The 19,619-nt window shown below is 56.0% G+C and overlaps 1 protein-coding gene and 1 long non-coding RNA gene across 3 annotated transcripts in view; one reads left to right on the top strand and one right to left on the bottom strand.

Moving 5' to 3' along the window:
- LOC114815166 overlaps positions 1-8,682 on the top strand; it is a 22,331-nt gene extending 13,649 nt beyond the window's left edge. The window contains exons 3-5 of the long non-coding RNA XR_005660557.1: positions 2,455-2,593; positions 3,070-3,209; positions 8,602-8,682. This is a non-coding gene — a long non-coding RNA (uncharacterized LOC114815166). The remainder of the gene's footprint in view (positions 1-2,454; positions 2,594-3,069; positions 3,210-8,601) is intronic.
- PLEKHF1 (pleckstrin homology and FYVE domain containing 1) overlaps positions 1-19,619 on the bottom strand; it is a 23,021-nt gene extending 3,402 nt beyond the window's left edge. The window contains exon 1 of one of the 2 annotated variants that reach the window (XM_029075895.2): positions 19,519-19,619. The gene's annotated coding sequence lies outside the window, so the exon portion shown is untranslated. Of the gene's footprint in view, positions 1-8,639; positions 8,720-19,518 lie in introns of those variants that run through there. The other variant, XM_029075894.1, reaches the window with a different exon arrangement.

The raw sequence follows: 19,619 nt of genomic DNA, 5'->3' as shown, positions 1-19,619 counted from the left end.
ACCGGGCTAAGCCGTGGGGTAGATACAAGTTAATCGGTTGGGCGCAGCCCCCGTTCCTTTTGGGGTTCACAGGCTTCATCCCCATTTTACGGGTGAGGTAACCGAGGCCCAGAGACGTGAAACGACTTGCCTAAGGTTACAGTGCAGACATGGGGCGGAGTTCCCCGCCCACGAGGAACTTGAGGTCGAAAGGGGGAGACGGACGTTAAGATAATTGACGGAGAGGGGAAATAGTAGAGTATAAGGCGTTGTATGGAAGTGTTGTAGGGCCGGGGGTATATCCCGGGGCCCTAAGGTTTTTCTAAAAATTGGTTCTCCTTTTTTTTTTCCCTTCGCAGTATCTACCCTGGCACTTAGTGCAACATTTGGTAACAATAATAACCGTGGTATTTGTTAAGCACTTACTGTGTGGCAGATACAAGCAAGTCGGGTTGGACACAGTCCCTGTCCCTCATGGGGCTCCCGATCTGAATCCCCATTTTTATCGATGAGGGAACGGAGGCCCAGAGGAGCGAAGTCACACCGAGGACAAGTGGCAGAGCCGGGATTAGAACCCAGGTCCTTCTGACTCCCAGGCCCGTGCTCGATCCACTAGGCCACGATCAGTGCTTAACAGATGCAGCAGTTATTACTGTTTACTTCCCCTGCCCCCACTCCGTCCCCCCTACCTTTTCCAGTCCCACACTGAGGTCTGAGTGGGGGAACAGAGAGGGAAAGCCCAGATTCCTCTCCCCAGCATCAGGACGGACCTCCCTCGGGTCGGGTGTTCCCATGTTAGCGCTTGCCGGCCCCGACTTGCTCTCTGACTTCCCGGATCTCCGGCGGACACCTGCCGCCTCATTTATTTGATGGAATACACTCCTCCTTTCCGTATTCCCGCCTGCCCCTACCCCCAGTGACCCTTCCCTTTCTTGTGGACCATCAATCTAGCCTCTAATTTACAGTCGGGTCTTTTCTCTGAACTCCCCTCTCCCAAAAGGGATCTCAAAATATATATTTTTAAATGTTATTCAATAGGCAGCATACTACGCGATCGTCAGTTTTGACACAGTCCCCGCCCCACATGGGGCTCAATCCCCATTTTACAGACGGGGTAACCGGGGCACAGAGACGTTAAGTGACGGGCCCGAGGTCCCACAGCAGGCCGGTGGTGGGACCGGCATTAGAACCCAGATCCTTCTGATCCCGGGCCTGCGCTCTATCCACTAGACCACGCTGCTTCTCTGCCGTGCTCGATACAGAGCTCGGCCCAGATTAAATGCTCGGCAAATACCACAGTTATTCTCATCACGAAGACGCTAGGTTTTAAACATCCTCCAAATTTACTCCAGTGAATTCCCGGCATCCTGGATCACATAAAGCCACCGGCCATCTCCACCGTTTATGTACTCAGTCCTATCCTCGGCATTTTTTATACTTTTTCAGCTGTGTACTGTTATTTACTTTGATTATTCTATTTGTGAATTTTTTATGGTATGCGTTAAGCGCTTACTGAATGCCAGGCACTGTACTAAGCGCTGGAGTAGATACAAGCTAATATTTTTATGTCTTTCTCACCGGAATACAAATCTCTGTGGGCAGGGAACATATCACTGCTTGGTTCTGTACTTCTCAAATGCCTATCACGGTGCACTGCACCAAGTGAGTGCTCAGTGAATCTGATTACCCAGCAATACTCCCCAAATTACCAGTTAAGTCAGATTCTAACACGGGCATGAAGATTCTCTCGAGATTATCCGACTCGTACACGCGACTCCCAACAACCGGTCGGGCGGTGATGTCTACTGAGAGCTTGCTATGTGCAGAGCACTGTACTGAGCGCCTGGGAGAGCACAGTGCAACAGATTTAGCAGACACGTTCCCTGCCCAAAATGAGTTTACAGTCTAGAGGACACAAAATGTTCTGTACTTCAAAGCTGTTCTAACTCCCACCGTGCAGCCTGCCCTCGTGGAAAAAAGCACAGCCCTGGGCATCGGGAACTGGGTTCTATTCCCGCTTCCACCCCTAGAGTGGCCTTGGGCAGGTCGTTTAACTTCTCTGTGCCTCGGTTTCTTCCTCTGAAAAATGGGGATTAAATAGCTGTTGTCCCTCCCCCTTGAACCAGGAGCCCAGGCGAGGCAGGGACTGTATCTGACGTGATTATCTTATATCTACCGCTGAGCCCTCGGTAGTCGGCAGCGTGGCTCAGCGGAAAGAGCACGGGCTTAGGGGTCGGAGGTCATGGGTTCTAATCCCAGCTCCGCCATCTGTCAGCTATGTGACTTTGGGCAAGTCACTAAACTTCTCAGTGCCTCAGTTACCTCAAGTAAATGGGGATTAAGACCGTGAGCCTCACGTGGGACGACCTCATTACCTTGTATCAATTCCAGCGCTTAGAACAGGGTTGGCACATAGTACCAACATTATTATCACCTACAAAGTGCTTAACAAATACCATCATTTTTAACATTCAGCTATTCCAGCTGCTACCAAAGAACGCAAGAAACCCGGAAGTCACCAGAAACAAGCCCCAGAAGATCACTTTTCCAGGCCTCCTGCCTCAGCTACCCAAGTAGGAATGGACAGACTCAGGAGGGCAGCTGCAAAATCTCGGTCAGTCATTCGAATGTATTTATTGAACCCTTCCTGCGTGCAGAGCACTTTACTGAGCGCCGGGGAGAGTACGCTCTCCGGCCCCTCCCATCGTCGACCCTGGACTTGAATCTAGAGGAGCAGCGCGGCTCTGCGGATAGAGCAGGGGCCTGGGAGTCGGAACGTCCTGGGGTCTAATCCCGTCTGTGCCACCTATCGGCTGTGAGACCTTGGGCAAGTCACTTCACTTCTCTGGGCCTCACTTACCTCATCTGTAAAACGGGGATTAAGGCCACGAGCCCCACGTGGGACAGGGACCGCGTCCGACCCGATGATCTTGTATCTTCCGCGGAACGCGGCACAGCCCTTTGTACCTCGAAAGTGATTAACTTGTATCTACCCAGAGTGCTCAGAACAGTGCCTGGCACATAGTAAGCGCCGAACAAGTACTGTCATCGTTATTATTATTATTATTATTTGATTAATCTTCCATTCAGGAGGTTTCCAGTCTCACAGCCTTGGGAAGACGTGAGCTCCGGACGAGTCCTCGCCCTCCTCTGAGGCCAAGGGTGCCCAGGGCCCCCCCGAAGGCGGGGTCCGGGGGATCCAGGATTTGCCATCCAGCCACCGCCGGAAGGTTAGTTGATAGAAGGACTCTTTGCTGCAATTCAGTTCAAGACAGAAGGAAACCACTGGGGTGAGGTCTGTGGCCAGGGTTTATTTTTTCGGTTAGAGGGAGTCCATGTGCGTGCCTCCCCTTTGGCCCCGGAGCCTGGCCGATTAAACAATCCCGGGGCTGGGCGGGGAGGAGTAGAGGTTTTACAAGGCTTGACCTAGTGAAGAGAGCCCGGGCGTGGGAGTCAGAAAGACCTGGGTTCTAATCCCAACTCCACCAACGGTCTGCTGTGTGACCTTTTTTTTTTTTGTCCTATTTGTTAACCGCTTACTATGTGACAGGCACTGTACTGCGTGCTAGGGTGGATACAAGCAAATCGGGGCGGGGGGGCAGGGAGAGTCCCCGTCCCACATGGGGCTCACAGTCTCCATCCCCATTTTACAGATGAGGGAACTGAGGCCCAGAGCAGTGAAGCGACTTGCCCGAAGACACACAGCAGACAAGTGGCAGAGCCGGGATTAGAATCCATGATCTTCTGACTCCCAGGCCCGGGCTCTATCCTCGATTCCCTCATCTGTAAAATGGGGAGTAAGACTGTGAGCCCCAGGTGGGACAACCTGATTACCTTGTATCTACCCCAGTACTTAGAACAGTGTGAGAACTTAACAAATACCATCATCATTATCATTATTATTATTATTATTAGGTTGGCCCTGGGTGGGTGTGGCCAACAAAATCGCTTTCTTTTATTCTTAAAGGAGTTCCTCTTCCAAAATCCAGGGGTCCAGGGATTGCCCCTGGCCCGTTGGCTAGATGTCCAATTGGGTAGGCAGCTCCATTCCCGTTATTTCTTTTTTATGGTACTCGTTAAGCGTTCGCTATGTGCTAGACACTGTACTAAGCGCTGGGATGGAAGGTAATCGGTTTGGACACAGTCCCTGTCTCAAATAGGGCTCACAGTCTTCATTTTACGGATGAGGGAGCCGAGGCACGGAGAAGTTAATGGACTCGCCCCAAGTCCCACAGCAGACGAGTCGGGATTAGAACTCAGGTCCTTCTGACTCCCAGGCCCGTGCTGTATCCGCTAGGCCCTGCTTCTATCTGCCCCAGCGCGCAGCACACTGCCTGAGGCGTAGTAAGCGCTTAACGAACCCCACGATTATTATTATTACCAAACCCTGGCTTAATAATAATAATGTTAGTATTTGTTAAGCGCTTACTGTGTGCAGAGCACTGTTCTAAGCGCTGGGGTAGATACCGGGTAATCAAGTCCACGTAGGGGCCTTGTGGTTGACTGGCTGGCTCGCCACCCAGGGGCCTCACCCCTTCCAGTTACGCATCTGGATCCGTGACCTTTGGGCATTTGATAACCGCCCCACCCTCAACCTCACGGCATTTATATACATAGCATTAAATTATATCCTACACATTATTTATATTTATCTCTGTCTCCCCCTCTAGAACGTAAGCTCGCTGTGGGCAGGGAACGTGGCTGCCAGCTGTGTTGTATTGGACCGTCTCAAACGCTTAGTATAGTGCTCTGCACGAAGTGCTCGATAAAGGCCATCGACTGACTGGCAGCTGGGGCCGGGAGGGGCGTCCAGTCAGTTTTCTCAACCGGTACCGAGTAAGGCCCGGTGGAGGAGCTGGGGTTCTGTGGTGCAGTGGCTAGAGCCCGGGCCCGGGAGTCAGGAGGTCGTAGGTTCTAATCCCGACTCTGCCGCTTGTCTGCCGTGTGAGCCGCTTCACTTCTCTGGGCCTCAGTTACCTCGTCTGTAAAATGGGGATGGAGACCGTGAGCCCCACGTGGGACGGGGACCGTGTCTAACGCCATCCGCTTGTGTCCGCCCCAGTGCTTAGTACAGTGCCTGGCACATGGTAAGGGTTTTATAAACGGCACGGTTATTATCATCACCAGCATCTCCTCCCCCACGCTCGTCCCAGGTGCGGTCGACCCGGAGGGCGGGGAGGAGGGAGGAAAGGAAGGATCGAGGAGCGGAGGTTTCCTCGTGTCCAGGGCAGGGGACTGGGACAGGCCCCACGGCACTCGAACCCTGGACCCCAAGCTAAGATGAGCCCGGAGGCTGGTTGTGGGCGGGGAATGTGTCTATTTAATGTTCTATTGTACTCTCCCAAGTGTTTAGTACAGTGCTGTGCGTACAGTAAGTGCTCAAGTGCTCCTGATTCTATTTATTGCCGTCGTTCTCGTCCGTCCGTCTCCCCCGATTAGACCGTCAGCCCGTCAGAGGGCAGGGACCGTCTCCATCTGTTACCGATTTGTCCATTCCAAGCGCTTAGTCCAGCGCTCTGCACCTAGTAAGCGCTCAATACATACTATCGAATGAATGAATGAATAAATATTACCGACCGACTGCCCAGCCACGCTAATGTCGGCACCTGCAAACTGTCAGGGGTCTCGGCAAAGCGGTACATCTTCCGGGAAACTCTGGGGCCGGGGATGATGATGACTGCAGCAATCTTAAGTGCTTACTTACTATGTGCCAGGCACTGTACTAAGCACAGGGGTGGATACAAGCAAATCAGTCAGGCAGGGTCCCTGTCTCGGATGGGGCTCACCGTCTTAATCCCCATCTTCAGAGATAATGAAGGGGAGGGAGCTGTGTGACTGTGGGCGAGTCACTTCACTTCTCTGGGCCTCAGTTACCTCATCTGGAAAATGGGGATTAAGACCGCGAGCCCCTCGTGGGACCACCTGATCACCTCGTGCCCCAGTGGAGGGAACTGAGGCACAGAGAAGTCAGGTGATTTGCCCAATGCAACAAGTAGACAGGTGGCAGAGCTGGGGTTAGAACCCAGGTCTTTCTGACCCCCGGGCTCGTGCTCTAACCATTAGACGATGCTGCGTCTCTGATGATGGCATTTCTTAAGCACTTACTACGTACTAGGAGAAGCAGCGTGGCTCGGTGGAAAAAGCCCGGGCTTGGGAGTCAGAGGTCGTGGGTTCGAATCCCGGCTCTGCCGCTTGTCAGCTGTGTGACTCTGGGCAAGTCACTTCTCTGGGCCTCAGTTACCTCATCTGGAAAACGGGGATTAAGACCGCGAGCCCCTCGTGGGGCGATCTGATCAGCTTGGAACCCCCCAGCGCTTAGAACAGCGCTTTGCACATAGTAAGCGCTTAGCGAATACCGTTGTTATTATTATTTTGCACACAGTAAGCGCTCAATAAATCAACTGAATAGCATGTGCTTAACCACTCATTCATTCAGTCGTATTTATTGAGCGCTTACTCTGGGCAGAGCACTGTACTAAGCGCTTGGAATGGACAGTCGGGCAACAGATAGAGACGGTCCCTGCCCAGTAACGGGCTCACGGTCTAACCAAAGGCGACTGTTATGATTTTAACTTGGCAATTGCCCCGAAACATGCCGAGGAGCGTAGGCGGACCCCCGTCTCGTCTCTTTGGGAAAATCCTAGTGGAAATCACCCCTTGGGGTGCCCAGGTTTGAGGAAGGGGGCCGAGGTAAGGGTTTACCCCGCCCGAGAGGATTCGTCTCGGTGGGCAGTAGCGAGGGACGGTCGCAGGGGCGGCGGGGAGGTCGAGACGCCCCGCCGCGGCCCCGACGCCTCATCTGGGTAATGACCGGCACGGTTCTCCGTTCCGCGAAGGTGGCTGGGCGGAAGCGGAGGAGGAGACGGAGGGGAAGGCGTCTGTCAGACAGCCCGGCCCCCACCGCCCATCGACTCATTTCCGATCCCTGTGGGGAGGAAGCAGGTAAACCCCGCTACCTCCCCACTCCCCTCTCAGCGGGGGAACGCGTACGAGGGTTTTCAGGTCACCGTGAGAGGGTTTTTAAAGTCAGGCGGCCCGCGGCTCCTCGGTAGACGGACAGGCCGTCGGACCCCGACGGCGCAAGGCTACCGGTAGGGTGGAAACCTTGGGCTCCTGGCATCGGGGGATTGGCTTGAAGGTGGCTTCGCCCACTCAGTCTGCCAGTCGCACGCGTTGTATCACATCTCTTCCAGAATGTGAAGTTCTTTGAAGTTCCCCTTTTTTTTTTTAACGGTATTTGTCGGTTAAGCGCGTCCTACGTGCCGGGCACTGGACAGTCCTCTAGGTTGTAAGCCGGCTCCGCCGCTTGTCTGCTGTGTGACCTTGGTCAGGTCATTTAGCTTCTCTGTGCCTCAATTCCCTCATCTGTAAAATGGGGATTAAGATTGTGAGCCCCATGTGGGGCAACCTGATTACCTTGTATTTACCCCAGTGCTTGGCACGTAGTAAGCGCTTAAGAAATACCACTATCATTATTATTATTATGCGCCAGGCACCGTACTGCGTGCTGGGGTAGATACAAGCTAATCGGGTTGGACATGATCCCTGTCCCACACAGAGCTCACCGTCTTCCTCCCCATTTTACAGATGAGGGAACTGAGGCCCGTGGAAAGGAAGTGAGTTGCCCAAGGTCACACACAGCAGGCAAGTGGCAAAGCTGCGATTAGAACCCACGTCCTTCTGATTCCCAAGCCCATCCAGTACTATCCACTAGGCTATGCCGCTTCTCTTTTTTTATAATAATAGTAGTATAGGTATATTATTATTTTTTTTCTCCTGGCATTTCAGCACTTACTTTGTGCCAAGCCCTGGCATAGATACAAGATTATTGGACCAGACCCAGTCCCTGTTCCACACGGGTTCACGGGGTAAAAGGGAGGTAGTAATAATTGCAGTATATGTTGAGCGCTTACTATGTGCCAAGCACTGTACTGAGTGCTGGGGTAGGTGCAGTCGGACACAGTCCTGACCACATAAGGTCGCAGTCAAAGGAAGAGGGTGCACAGGCACTGAATCCTCATTTTACGGATGAGGAAACCGAGGCCCAGAGAAGGGAAATGACTTGCCCACAGGTGTACACGGCAGGCAAGTGGTGGAGCTGGGATTAGAACCCAGGCGTCCCGCCCGCCGGGCCCATGCTCCTCCCCCCCAGGCCCCGCTGCTCCTTGGGTTCCTCGGGGTTCTCCGACTCCAGCAGCCAGCACAGCGGCATGGCCGAGTGGCTAGAGCCGGACCTGGGAGCCCAAAGGCCGTGGGTTCTGATCCCGGCTCAGCCGCGTGTCTGCTGTGTGCCCTTAAGCAAGTCACTTTGCTTCTCTGGGCCTCAGTTCCCTCATCTGTAAAATGGGGAATCTGTGGGCCCACCTCATTAGCCTGCATCTACCCCAGTGTTCAGAACAAGTTCTTAGCACATAGTGAGCACTTAACAAATACCGTAATCACATCATCACGTCCCCCGTGGGGGGGGGGGGATCACAGTTTTAATCCCCATTTTACAGATGGGGTAACTGAGGCCCAGAGAAGTCAAGTGACTTGCCCAAGGTCGCCCAGCGGACAAGTGGCGGGGCTGGGATTAGGACCCAGGTGCTCTGATTCCCAGGCCCGGGCTCTTTTGGCTAACAGGATCCGGGGAGAATAACCGTTCCACGGGAGAGACCTACCCAAGGACACCGGCGTGATCTACAAAAAGACAACTCTCTGGCCTCCGGACTCCAGTCCACACCCTCCGCTGCTCGCTTCACTCCATCGGGTGCTGAAGTCAGAAATAATAACGTTAACTGCGGTATCTGTTAAGCGGTCACGGGGCGCCTAGCCCTGGACTGAGTTCTGCGGCAGATCCCAGCGCCTAGAACAGTGCTTTGCACGTAGTGAGCGCTTAACGAATGCCGTCATTATTATTCAAGCGAATCAGATGGACACTGGCCCTATCCCAAGCGGGGCTCACCATGTAAGTAGAAGGGAAACAGGCATGGAATTTCCATTTTATAGATGAGAACCTGAGGCACGGAGAGGTTTAGTGGGGAAGCAGCACGGCCCGGGAGTCAGAGGACCCGGGTTCTAATCCCGCCTCCGGTACTCGTCTGCCGAGTGGTCTTGGGCAAGTCACTTCCCTGGGCCTCCGTTGCCTCATCTGTCAAATGGGGATCGAGGCTGTGAGCCCTACGTGGGACAGGGACTGTGTCCAACCCAATTTGCTTGTATCCAGCCCAGCGCTTAGTAAAAATAATAATAATAACGTTGGTATTTGTTAAGCGCTCGCTATGTGCCGAGCACCGTTCTAAGCGCTGGGGTAGACCCAGGGGAATCAGGTTGTCCCACGTGGGGGTCACGGTCTTAATCCCCATTTTACAGATGAGGGAACTGAGGCACAGAGAAGTTAAGTGACCTGCCCACAGTCACACAGCTGACAAGTGGCGGAGCCGGGATTCGAACCCGTGACCCCTGACTCCAGAGCCCGGGCTCTTTCCACTGAGCCACACTGCTTCTCTACGGTACAGCGCCTGGCACAGAGGAAGCGTTACCAGGTTGCCATAATTATCATTGTTATTAGTGATTCGCTAACGTCACAGGAGGCAAGTAATGGAGGCGGGATCAGAACTCAGGCAAGCACTCAATAAATACGACGGAATGAACTGAATGAAAGGTTCTCTGACTTCCAGGCCCCTACAGGGGAAAAAAAAAGTCATCAAAGGGAGTGGCAATTTGTGCTTAAGTCATTAGTCTTATTTTGCTCTCATGATACGGTGATTCATTTAAAGCCCTTTGTGGGTAGGGTTTTTTTCTCTGTAAATAAGGCACATTCTTTGAGGGTGGAGTGCTCCATTTTTTCCATCCGTGAGGTGGAACGCCACCGTTTAGGGATGGAAGAGCAATGAGCAAATGAAAAAAACCCCCCACTTAATTTTAGGTTTGATTGCTGCGAGAAGGGAAAAAAAATGATAACATTGCTCTTTTCCTCCTCTTTTCGTGTCACGTGGTTCTTTACACAGCGGTTTGGGGAAAGAGTCTATTCGCTGAGATTACTCAAAGTCTGCACACGGTGGAATCCTCGGTTTCCACTGGAGATGATCTCTGGAGTTGGAAAAAAAAAAGCCCCTCCCCATAAGGATATTACATACAGTACATTTATTTCTTTTAAATGCCAGTTACCTTTCAAAAGTGGCTTACGGAAGGCCAAGACAGACGTGTAGTCTCATTATGGGCAGTGAATGCGTCTGTTTATCGTTGTACTGTACTCCCCTCAGCGCTTAGTACAGTGCTCAGCACACACTGAGCGCTCGATAAATACGACTAACGGACACAAAGGGGTCGGGCACTAAAGCAGCGTGGCTCGGTGGAAAGAGCTCGGGCTTGGGAGTCCGCGGTCATGGGTTCGAATCCGGGCTCCGCCACTTGCCAGCTGTGTGACTGTGGGCAAGTCACTTCACTTCCCTGGGCCTCCGTTACCTCAGCTGCAAAATGGGGATTGCTGTGAGCCCCGTGTGGGACCACCTGATCACCTCGTATCCCCCAGCGCTTAGAACAGTGCTCTGCACATAGTAAGCGCTTAACACATACCAAGATTATTATCAAAGGGAACGGAAGCAGCCGCCTGGCTTAGTGGAAAGAGGACGGGCTTGGGAGTCAGAGGTCGAGGTTTCTAAACGCGGCTCCTCCACTTGTCAGCTGTGTGACTTCGGGCAAGCCGCTTAACTTTTCTATGCCTCAGTTATCTCATCTGTAAAACGGGGATTAAGATTGTGAGCCCCACCTGGGACAACCCGATTACCTTGTATCTCCCCCGGTGCTTAGAACAGTGCTTGGCACGTAGTAAGCGCTTGACGGTTACAATCATTATTATTGTTGTTCAGGCTTCTTGAAGGCAGGGACTGTGACTGCCTACCCGGTTGTGGTCTTCCAGTGCTGTGCGTACAGAGCAAGCGCTCAATAAATACCACTGATTGATTGGTTTTGAGGGAAACTGGACTGAAGTGGATTAAGGGCAAGATTCAATTGGAGGAGGCAACCAAATCCCTTTAGAGTCCCGGGGGTTAGCACCGTTTTCCATCCCGAGGGAGCATCCCATCAAGACAGGCGAATGCTCGATCTTTCTAATGATGGTACGTGTTAAGGGCTTACTACGTGCCAGGCACTGTACTAAGCGCCGGAGTGGATACAAGCGGATCAGGTGGGACACAGTCCCCGTCCCACACGAGGGCTCACAGTCTCAATCCCCACTTTACAGATGAGGTAACCGAGGCAACCCACAAGGGTAGACAGAGGGCGGAGCCCGAATTACAACCCGTGACCTTCTGACTCCCGGGCCCGTGCTCTATCCGCTGTGCCACGTCGCTTCCCGCTGACATCAGGTCCTGACCACTGGCTATAGGGGGCATTCATTCAATAGTATTTATCGAGTGCTTACTGTGTGCAAAGCACTGTACTAAGCGCGTGGGAAAGTACACTGGAACAGCGTACGACCGCACCCCACAACGAGCTCACCGTTGGACCACCAGATCAGGACCGGGTTTGGACAATCAAGGACAACTTTAGCCCTTATCGGTCCCGTATGAGTAATGATTTCCTCATTTCCTCTTCTCCCTCACCCTTCTGCGTCACTCGCTCTTGGATTCACACCCGTTACCTTACGCTCAGCCCGTCAGCCGTATGCATGTAATTTATTCATTCACATTACCGCCTTTCTCCCTATCTAAACTGTACGCTTCTTGGAGGCCGGAAACACCTCTACCCACCCCGTTATAGTGTGCCGTCCCAAAGTTTGAGAAGGTCTTTTGAGTCAGCACTCAAAACATGCCGCCCATCCATTGAAAACAGGATATACTAAGTGCCCCAGGCCTGCAGGTTCTATTGACAAAGTATAAAGAACCAGTCCTGGCTGCTAGCCATCTCTTCCTCCCCTACGGACTGTAAGATCCCTTGAGTTGTCGACAGCCAAGGATTTTCTGACCTGATCCCACGGGGCTTCCAACCCCTGCTTCCCAGGCCAACATGGAACCAGCAGGGCCGAAGGACCTGGGTTCTAATCCCGTTTCCACCGTTCGTCTGCTGTGGGACCCTGGGTCGGTCACTTCACTTCTCTGCGCCCCAGTTACCTCCTCTATAAAAATGAAATGAAGACTTTGAGCCCCACGGGGAACTTGGAATGAATGTGTCCGTCCCGATCTGCTTGTATCTACCCTAGTGCTTGGTACGGTGCCTGGCACATAGCAAGCACCTGATATACGAAAAAGAACACCGCAAATTCCGCGTAGTGAGTTCACGCCACCAAACCCAAGACAGAGAGGGAGATGGATCCGTTGACCGTATTTCCTGAGCGCTCACGGCGGGAGGAGCACCGTACTAAGCACCCGGGAGAGTACGATGCAACAGAGTCGGTAGCCGCATTCCTAGAATTTGTTCTTGGGAGAAGAGATCTTCGAAAGGGGACAGATATCAGATTCTAGAACCGGAGACAGATCTGTGCTTTTCTCTCCCCTGTCAGCCTCTCCTGCTGAGCAGCTTCCTCTTTCCCCCGTCACGTGCGTTCCTAGCTCCTTTCCAGCCTTCGGAATCTCTCTCCCTCAGGGTCGGAACTCACGAGGAAAAGGCAGCGAGGGAAAACAGCCTCTGCCTCCTCTGCGGCCTGTTTACGTAAGACAGTCGGCACGGCCTTCCAGAAATTCTCTCTTTCTGAGAAGCAGCGTGACCGACCGGAAAGGCCACGGAACCGGGAGTCAGGAGACGGCCGTTCCGATCCCCATTCCTCCGCTTGCCCGCCGCGTGACCTCGGGCAAGCCCCTCCGCTCCTCCTCCGCGCCTCCGTTCCCTCATCTGCGGAACGGGCATTCCGTACCTGTTCTCCTCGCCCCGTAGACCGCCCGGGGAAGGGGGCCGTGTCCGATCTGATCAGGCTGCGGAGATCCCGGCTGCTCGGGACCTAGAAAGCGCTTGACCGAGACCACGGGTAACGACGAAGGTTCGGGGAGGTTGTTTGGAGGCCCGTGTGCTGGGGAGAAACCCCGCTGACCCCGAGGGACGGTTAGACTATTCCCTCGGGGACGGCGGGGGGTCCGGTACCCAGCCTGGGAGATCCCGGAATGTCAATGCCTCCGGGCTCTGCCGTCACCACGTGGCCTAGTGGGTCGAGCACGGGCCTGGGAGGCGGAAGGACCCGGCTTCGAATCCCGGCTCTAATCCCTTCTGTGTGACCCCCGGGCAAGTCATTTCACTTCTCTGTGCCTCAGTCACCTCATCTGTAAAACGGGGATTGAGACCGTGAGTTCGATGCGTCCAACTCGATTTGCCTCGTATCTTCCCCAGCGCCTAGTACAGTGTCTGGCACCTAGTAAGACCTCGAGAAAGACCACGATTAAGTGACCTTAACCTCGCTGTTCCTCAGTATCTTGCTCCTGACCCTCCCTATCTCGGAAAGATGGCGGGGGACGGAAGAGATCGTTATCATGCAGTGCTTTGGGAAAGTGCTTTTAAAAATATGGCCCCGAGGGGGTCCAGCTCCCACTATTTCCTCGGGGTGCTGGGCCGGGGATGAAAGCAGCGTGGCTGAGGGGCAAGAGCCCGGGCTTGGGAGTCAGAGGTCATGGGTTCGAATCCCGGCTCCGCCACTTGTCAGCTGTGTGACCGTGGGCGAGCCGCTTCACTTCCCCGGGCCTCGGTTCCCTCGTCTGTAAAATGGGAATTAAGACTGTGAGCCTCACGTGGGACGGCCCGATGACCCCGTATCTCCCCCGGCGCTCAGAACGGTGCTCTGCACATAGTAAGCGCTTAACGAATACCAACGTTATTATAAAAGCGGCTCCCCCTCGCTCTCGGATTCCTCCGAGCCTGGCCGAGATTTTGAGCCTAGCCTGCGTATTTGTTTGCGCTGCGTTTCAGTGTTTCGCTACTCTGAAGTGTCTGTCTCCCATTTCTTTTCAAGGGTATCCGTTAAGTATTCCCTAGGTGCCGGACCCTCTACTAAGCACTGGGGAAGGTACAAGCTAATCAGGTTGGAAAGAGTCCCTGTCCCCCACGGGGCTCAGCGTATTCATCCCCATTTTAAAGATGAAGTAACTGAGGCACAAAAGAAGTGAAGTGAGTGGGCCAAGGTCACACGGCAGACCAGTGGCGGAGCTGGAATGAAATCCCAGATCCTTCTGCCTCCCAGGCCCTGCTCTAGCCACTAGGCCACGCTGCCTGCGATCCCTCCTGAAACCCCTAGATTGTTAGCCCCCCGTGGGGACGGGACTGTGTCTAATTCCCACCCGTTTATTCCCTCCCAGGGCTTAGGACAGCGTTCTGCACACAGTAAGTGCTTCATAAACAGTTTTACTCCTCCCGCGTAGAAATCTGAGGTGCCGTTACCCATCCCTGGGGTTTCGGAAAAGGCGTGGGTTTAGGATTCAGGCACCCGCGTCCCGGAATCTTGGAGAGGGGACGACAGCCGAAGCGGTTCCGCGGCCGCCGGCTCCCGTTAGCCAGCCCGGGGGGCGGGAGGGGCCGCGGGCCGTCCGAATCCCCCCCCCGGGCAGGCGGCCCCGCCGTCCGAGCCTCGGCGCCGCGGATCCTGCCTCTCTTTCGTTCGTTCATTCGACCGCATTTATCGAGCGCTTACCGTGTGCAGAGCGCTGTACTAAGCGCTTGGACGAGTACACCGCAACAGTGAAGAGCGTCCTGCCCCGCCCACAGCGAGCTTACAGTCTAGACGGGGGGAGACGAACATCCGACCGGATGAATAAAATGACAGATACGTAAGCGCCGTGGGGCCGGGACGGGGGACGAGAAAGGGGAGCAAGTCAGGGGGACGCAGAAGGGAGCGGGAGATGAGGAGAGATGGGGCTTAGTCTGGGAAGGCTTCTTGGAGGAGGTGTCCCTCCACTAAGGCCTCGAAAGGGGGTGCACGTCTAAAGTACGGGCCAAGCGTGGCTCAGCGGAAAGAGCCCGGGCTTCGGAGTCAGAGGTCATGAGTTCGACTCCCGGCTCTGCCGCCTGTCAGCTGTGTGACCGTGGGCGAGTCGCCTCACTTCTCCGTGCCTCAGTTCCCTCATCTGTAAAATGGGGATTAACCGGGAGCCTCAGGTGGGACGGCCCGATGACCCCGTATCTACCCCAGCGCTCAGAACGGCGCTCCGCACATAGTAGGCGCTTAAAAAACACCAACGTTATTATTACGGCCCATATCCATATCCGTCATCTATTCATCTCTATTAACGGCCGTCTCCCCCTCTAGACCGTAAGCTCGTCGTGGACGGGGAATGCCTCTGTTATACTGTACTCTCCCAAGCGCTTAGTACAAGCGCTCAATAAATACGACGGGATGAACGAACGAACAGCTGGCAGGAGACGGGAGACTTCCCGCCCCGTCCCAGATGGAAAGCACAAGCCGGCCGAGGCCTGAAGCCTGGCCGTTGCCAAGGGTGTGAAAACGGGAAGGGAGGCCAGAGGCGGGAGCGGCAGGAAGGGACTGGGACGCAAGGTCGGCCTTTCGGCCGATCGTATTCATCGGGCACGACTTGGTGCAGAGCGCTGTACTCAACGGCGGTGTTCGTTAAGCGCTCACCGTTTGTCTGCCGGGTGACCCGGGGCAAGTCACGTCACTTCTCTGGGCCTCACATCCCTCATCTGTAAAATGGGGATTAAAGCCGTGAGCCCCGCGTGGGGCAACCCCATTACGCGGTATCTACCCCAGCGCTTTTAACAGCTCACAGTAAGCGCTTAAATGCCATCGGCACCGTGTCAGAGCACTCAAAGCCCCTGGGGGAGCACAGGATCACGATATAAGGGACACACTCGCTGCCCACAGCGAGCGCACGGTGGAGAGGGGGAGACTGAATCACAGAGATGGACGTAAGCGGTGTGGGGCCGGGAGGCCCTCTGGAGTTGGGCCGGGACTACGGCTCTGACGCACGTCCTCCTCGCCACCTGAGCGTCCGCCACACTCTCCGATCGGCGGCTCGCTTCCCCTGCTGAGACGGCAGCCTCGCCTGGGCTCCCCGCCTCGGGGGCTCCTTACGCGAGAATCGAAAGTCACATTCCTTTCAGTTACTCTATGGGGAAAACGAAAATGTTGGTTCTGACTCCGTTGTACCACCCGGGGGAATTTAAGCTTCGCCGGGCGAGGGTTCTTGAGGTTCCGACTGATTCACCCCGAGAGCGTGGGCGTCTCACACGCCGCCCACACGTCTCACACACACACGTCGCCCACAAGTCCCTGGCTCCGTTTCTCCGCGAGAGGCCCCTGAGCCCGGCCCGCGGACCGACCCGGTGGGCGACGGATCCTCCGTTTGCTAGAAACGTAGCAGAAGGTCGGCGGAGAAGCGGCGGAGCCTCGTGGGAAGACCCGGGCCCGAGAGGAGTCGGAGGGCCTGGGTTCTGATCCCGCCCGCCGCGGCCAGGTCACTCGGCTTCTCTGGGCCTCGGTCTCCTCAGGAGAATACCCGCTCTTCCTCCCCGGTAGATCGTGTGGGTGGGAGGCGGGATGGGAACTGTTCTATCTTGCATCTGCCCCAGTGATGAGAACAGCGCTCGGCACATAGTAGGCGCTTAACACAGTTATTTTTATTAGAGGCCTCAGCCCCGTGACTGGGCTGCCTATCTGAGGGTCGGCAACGGAGGGGGCTTCCTCTCTAACGAATCCGCTTCTCCGTCCAGGCGATGGGCTTTACCGGGTGCTTACTGGGTGCAGAGCGCTGTACTGAGCGTTCGAGAAGGTACAGTACGGGGCCGAGCAGAAGCAGCCCGGCGGAGCGGGTAGAGCCCGGCCCGGGAGTCGGAAGGTCACGGGTTCCGGTCCCGCTCCGCCACTCGTCTGCCGCGGGACCTTCGCTTCTCGGCGCCTCGGTCGCCTCGTCTGGAAAATGGGGACGGAGACCGTGAGCCCCACGTGGGACGGAGACCGTCCGACCCGGTCTGCCTTCATCCGCCTCGGCGCTTAGTACGGTGCCTGGCACGCGATCGGCGCTTAACAGATACCATTTCATCATTATGATCGTTATTATTATAAGGTCCCTCTGACACCTCACGCTACCCTCACTGAGTTTGTTTCGAATGGTATTGTGTTGGGCACTTACTGTACGCCAGGCACTGTACCGAGCGCTGGCTTTCCGAGCAGCACCTTCAGAGCGCCCCTCGCCGGGAGCGGAGGGGCCGGGACCGTGGGGGCGGGGGGGGGGGGGGGAGGAGATCCATCGGGGTTGGTCCTCCTCCGTGGGGCCGCTGACCCCTCGTTCACATCCCGCCTCCGGCCCGGGGCGCCCTCCCTCCTCTAATCCGACACATTTCCTCCCGCCCCCCACCTTCAAAGCCTTCCGGAAGGCCCATCTCCTCCAAGAGGCCTTCCCTGACTAACCCCCCTCCTTTCCCCTTTTCCCACTCCCGCCTCGGCCCTTCGTTCACCCCCTCCCCGGCCCCCCGGCGCTTACGTACACGACCGTAATTTCTTTACGTTAATGTCCGCCTCCCCCTCGAAATCGCCAGCTCGCTCTGGGCGGGGACCGCGTCTACTGATTCTGTTTTACTCCCAAGCGCTCAGTACAGTGCCCCGCACAGAGCGAGCGCTTCGGAAATCCGACGGATCGACCGAGGGGGGATGAGGTCACGGGCCTCGGGCCGCCTCCGTCGCGGGCCTCGGATGGCAGCGGGGTCTGGTAAGGCGTGCCAGGCCCATCGTCCTCCCTCCCACCCCTTCCACCCCGGTTTCACCCCCCACCCCCCGCCTCCAGCGGCCCCCGGGGCGGGCGGCGCCGCCGGCCCCGGGTCTGGGTGCTCCCGGGGATCTTTCCCGCAGGGCAGGGCCTCCCCTCCCAGGCTCCCTCTCTGCCCCTTGTCAGCTGTGTGACTGTGGGCAAGTCACTTCACTTCTCTGGGCCTCAGTTTCCTCATCTGTCAAATGGGGACGAAGACGGCGAGCCTCACGTGGGACGACCTCATTCCCCGGTATCTCCCCCAGCGCTTAGAACGGCGCTCCGCACGTAGTAAGCGCTTAACGAATACCGACATTAGTATTATTAGTGGGAAGCCCAGACCCTGAAGCGGGGAGGCCTAGTGGGTGGAGCACAGGCCAGGGTGTCAGAAGGTCCTGGGTTCTAATCCTCACTCCCCCACTTGTCTGCTTTGTGACCTCAGGCGAGTCACTTTGCTTCTCTGGGCCTCAAGTTCCCCTCATCCGTAAAATGGGGGTGGAGACCGTGAGCCTCACGTGGGTCAGGGACCGAGTCCAGCCTGATCAGCTTGAATCCACCCCAGCGCTTAGTACGGCGCCTGCCACGTAGTAAGCGCTCAACAGATACCATGATCATTATCTCGTATCCATCCCAGCGCTTAAGTACGGCGCCTGACCCAGAGTCAGCGCTCAACAGATATCATGATCATTATCTCGTATCCACCCCAGCGCTTAGCACGGCGCCTGCCACAGAGTAAGCAGTTAACCAAAATCATAATCATCATCATCTCGTATCCACCCCAGCGCTCAGCACGGCGCCTGCCACATATAGTAAGTACTTAACAGATGTCATCATCTCGTACCCACCCCAGTCAGTTTAGTCAGAGAAGCGGCGCGGCGCAGCGGAAAGAGCCGGGGCTGGGGAGTCAGAGGTCATGGGTTCTAATCCCGCCTCCGCCGCCTGTCAGCCGTGTGACCTTGGGCGAGTCACTTCACTTCTCTGGGCCTCAGTGACCTCATCCGTCAAACGGGGATTAACCGTGAGCCTCCCGCGGGACGACCCGATGAGCCCGTATCTCCCCCGGCGCTTCGAGAGGCGCTCTGCACGTAGTAAGCGCTTAACAAAATACCCACATCATCATCATCATCATCGTCGTCATTATTAGAATGGGGATGAAGACCGCGAGCCCCACGTGGGCCAAGCCGATCGCCTCGTATCCTCCCGGCGCCGGGAAGGGTGCTTGGCGCACAGCGAGCGCCTGACGGATGGCACCGTTATGGCGATGGGTCCGGCTCCCGGGCAGCGCGGCTCGGTGGAAAGAGCCCGGGCTCGGGAGTCGGGGGTCATGGGTTCGAATCCCGGCCCCGCCACTCGTCGGCCGTGTGACTGTGGGCGAGTCGCTTGACCTCTCTGGGCCTCGGCGACCCCATCCGCCAAATGGGGAATAAGACCGCGAGCCTCCCGTGGGACGACCCGATGACCCCGAATCTCCCCCGGCGCTTCGAACGGTGCTCGGCACGTAGTAAGCGCTTAACAGACACCGACGTCATCGTCACCGTGCCCAGCGAGCGCCTGAGAGATCCCGCATCGGTGTCATCCGGACGACTTTTTTGCGGGTCCCCGTTGGGTTTTACTTCACTTCTCCGGGCCTCGGTGACCTCATCTGTCAAATGGGGCTGAAGACGGGGAGCCCCACGCGGGACGACCCGATCACCCTGTACCCCCCCCCCCGCCCCCCCAGCGCTTCGAACGGCGCTCGGCACATAGTCGGCGCTTAACAGGTACCGACATTATTATTTCTCTCGTTCCCCCCGCCGCGAGTTGGGTTGGTGCCGGGGGCTCCCGAAAGCCCGTCCGCCCGGGGGATGGGGCGGCCTGGGAAGGGAAGGGCTCAGTTTGTTACCTGGCGGGGTCCGGGAGGGTCCGGGGGGGTCCGGGCTGGGCAGCGGCCCGACGTCGGGCTGGGCCGGTCCCGGAGCCCGAGTGTCCGTCCGTCCGTCCGTC

This window comes from Ornithorhynchus anatinus, chromosome 11, assembly GCF_004115215.2.
Source record: "Ornithorhynchus anatinus isolate Pmale09 chromosome 11, mOrnAna1.pri.v4, whole genome shotgun sequence".
Classification (NCBI taxonomy): Eukaryota; Metazoa; Chordata; class Mammalia; order Monotremata; family Ornithorhynchidae; genus Ornithorhynchus; species Ornithorhynchus anatinus.
The sequence above is the reverse complement of the archived record's forward strand: the minus strand, read 5'-3'. Positions and strand labels throughout refer to the sequence as shown.